The sequence below is a fragment of the Eucalyptus grandis genome, chromosome 10, assembly GCF_016545825.1.
Source record: "Eucalyptus grandis isolate ANBG69807.140 chromosome 10, ASM1654582v1, whole genome shotgun sequence".
Taxonomy (NCBI): Eukaryota; Viridiplantae; Streptophyta; class Magnoliopsida; order Myrtales; family Myrtaceae; genus Eucalyptus; species Eucalyptus grandis.
The window spans coordinates 38,574,545-38,578,379 of NC_052621.1; positions in this window are offsets into that span (position 1 = coordinate 38,574,545).

Genomic DNA, 3,835 nt, shown 5'->3' on the forward strand with positions numbered 1-3,835 from the left:
CCCAACAAGCCCTTTTTGGCTAGCCTATTCATATGTTGTTGGCCAATATAATTAAGTCTAATATGCCACTCATTAACATCATTATCGTATGAATTAAAAGACATGAATAGGGAATAACAAATATTGATGTTACCATAGTCAACATCTAATGCCATAAAACCATTTAGAAAATAACCACAACCATAGTAGTTTGTATCCAAATATAAATCCACATCATTATTATAGAAGTTTCAGCTAAAGTCAAGTTTAACCAATACTAACACAGACACTAAATTCCGACGAATCTCTAGAGCATATAAAACAAGTAGGAATAAAGTATGTCTACCACGCATATTTAATTGGCAAGTGTCAATCACTTTTACTTAAATTCTAGAATTGTTTCCTACATAGATCCATTTATTTTCAGTCGATACTCGTCGGAATTCCACGAAAGATTCTCTATCCTTCGCTACATGGTCAGTTGCTCCCAAATCTACGGTCCACAAATAATTAGATTCAATTAAGAATACAGAACTTGATATATAAGCAAAGTTCTCAAGAGTACAAGCGATGTTTACCTTTTGTGGCTTGTGACAGTCGCGAGCATAGTGACTATTCTTGTCACAGTTATAACACTTCACCCTTGACAACTTCTTCATTCGAGGATGCTTTCCTCTTTCATGTTGGTCAACTTTTGGTTTCTTTCTTGAAGAACTTACCCCTTTGCCTTTTCATCTTTTGAACGAATTAGAATGTTTGCACTTGGAGCTCAAAACCCCTTGTGAGTAAGAATTAGCATAATAAGTGTCAGTTTCCAGCTTAACCGCTAGGAGGCGGTCCTCTTTTAACTTAAGATGGCGCATTACATCCTCAAAAGTTTTAATGTTCTCGTTATGTGTCAGATGCACCTTCATATGCTCCCAATTTTGAGGCAATAAATGAATCACTACTTGCACTTGCTACTTGTCAATTAGGGCATGGCCAGCATCCTTGAACTCATTTTATTTATGTTTAACATCTTTCTCCTGTGTTGTTTCATGGTCTGACCATAAGACTTCTTGTAAGAGTCAAACCTTATAGTGAACTGCTTTAGTTTGATCATCGATGTATGACCAAATATTGCTACCAATGCTTCCCATATTTCTTTAGCATTCTCAAAATGCATGAACTCTCGCATGACATCACTCTCCATGCTACTCAACAATGTAATGCGAGCAAGGGAGTTCTTTCTCTTCTATGTAGCAAATGCATCATTATCTCTTTTATGTTGTGCAATGTTCTCATTTTTAGGTTCTTTCATAATCAAGTTAAGAGCTTATAGTGCTTCTTACTCTTCTAGCACATATTGGATTTTCATATGTCATATTTTATAATTAGCGCCGTTAAGCTTCTCACCTTTGTTCAATTCAGAGACTTTGCTCTTAGTTACTGAAGCCATTTGATCTGAATATATCAAACACATATGTACGAATTATTAATACCTATCATTTATGCATCCAATTTCATAAACTCGTCATATTAATGAATAATTTCAAATAAGGTTTCAGAATCAAAATGTCGCAATGTTTCCAATCATCATTAAAAAATCTTAACTTGAAATTATCATTAATATAATCTTCTATGATGCAAAATAAGTTCTTTGAAGCTACATGAATTTCTATGAACTACCCACAACATTTAATAATAACAAAAGCGATTGACATTGAATATTCATTAATGATAGAATAAAAATATTTCCACATAATATAACCAATACTTTTTTTTTTGTCAACGATCAACGAGTCAATGAGTCAATAGTCTACTTAGTCACAGTCAATGGAGAATAGGTCGAGTCAACAGGTCAGCTAGGGGTAAAATAGTAATTGTTAGGGAAATCCCTTATGATGTTTTGAAGATGACAAAATAAATCAAATGCTACTAACATGTTTAATGGTTAAGTAATAGACTATGCAGATGATAGAACATGTAAAGGATATTGTCAAAGTGTGAAGACGACCAAAATACTGAACGTAACATATGCCCAAAGTATATTCTGAAGATTTCCAGACTTCTGTGTCAAAGTCTGAAGACTGCCAGACTTTAGTGTCAAAGTCTGTTCTACATCAGAGTCCGCTCATTCGACAAATTCCGGAGGCGAACGTGAATGATGAACCGGAAGACAGACTCTATCTTTGAAGCCGAACCTGAGACCTTAAAGCTAAATACTTCGAAGCGAGAATATGTTTCGACTCGGTTGTAAAGTCTATCGCACTCGGACTCAGTTGTAAAGTCTATTGCTCTTAGACTTTACATCCAGTTCGACAGAACGTAACTCAAGCCCAATCATATAACGGCTAGTGATTTGGTTTGGATTCCACATCAAGATTGATTTGATTGACTCAATCTATTTGATTGACAATTGGATCTTGAAGACAAGATCTTTCTATACAAAGAAGCTTTACTTATGGAAACCAAGATTCCGTTTGTATGGGCGATCGGAATCATTTTGGGATTCTACCTTTGTCACTCAATGACTACCAAATCTTCTAGATACAAAGCTGTCCAATGGATATATTGGAAGACGATCCTCAAGATACTGTCCAACGGGTAGTTTGGAAGTGGAGGAGTATTTAAGGAGATGAAGGACCGATGAGCAAGTAAGAGATAGAGCGTAGAATTTATAATTCCAAAGTTTAAGCGACCTTCAATCATACACTTGTCTTTTGAGAGCTTAAACGTTCGTGATCGTGAGAGAAATACTAAAAGAGTGACTTAGTGAGATAGTGTGATATAATAAGTATTTGCACTCGAAGTTGTAATCTCTTGTTGATTACATAATGGAATCCAGCCAATAAGGCTGTTAGCGTGGGAGAGTGGACGTAGGCTTGGATTAAGCCGAACCACTATAATTTCTGTGTTCTTATTCTCTTCCCTAACTCTTTTGTTTGAAGTTTATTTTATTCCACATATATTTGCCAAGATTTATTTTAAACACCTATTCACCCTCCCTCTAGGTGTTCATACTAGCACTCTCAGTAATAACATCGAATACTAAGGGCATAATCATAAAAACAATTGTCAAGGGTAAAAACATAGTATTTTAAAGAAAATGGGGGCGAATTTGTAAAATCACACAGGTGTGTGCCACACACAGGCCAGCGGTTGCTGCACGCATGCGTTGCATGCGTTGACGACACTTTTCCTTTTAGCCAAGCATGGCGACGCATCCGATGGCCCCTAGCAATGAGCCACCCATCGTTTTTCTCATCTTGACGAGAACTAAGACCCTGCAGTATCAAAAATAAATTTTGATTCACGGAAAAACAAAAAAAAAGAGGGGCGAATGTTAGCAGGTGTCGGGATTTTCGCCCCCAAGCGTCCGATGGCGATGTTTCTCAAAATTTTAGCCAAAAATAAATTATAAACATCTACAATTATCGGGAAACATGAACAACATCGCTTTGATACTAATGTAGGAAAACATATTCCTAAAAATTCTAACCAATACTCGAATGATCAAATACCGAAAACGAACGCGGAAATGTGCTTGGAAAATATGTAACACCGATCAAAATATATATCACAGAAACAAACATACATTGTTTGCCACAGATTAAATAATGTTGCAGTCTCAGAGGAATCATTTGAAGCCTTGGAGTTCCATTCTTCAAGAGGGAGTAAACTGTTTTAAGGGGAAGAAAATGGAGAAGCATATTTTCTTTCTAAAAATGCAATAGTTAATGTTCTCCCATTTTCTTATATATATTTTGCAGTTATTTTCACTTAGAAAATAACTGTCTCTTCCTCTTATGAGCCATTCTCTTATGGGCTGGGTTTGGCCCAACATGGGTGGACAGGCTTGACTTGACCCATCAAA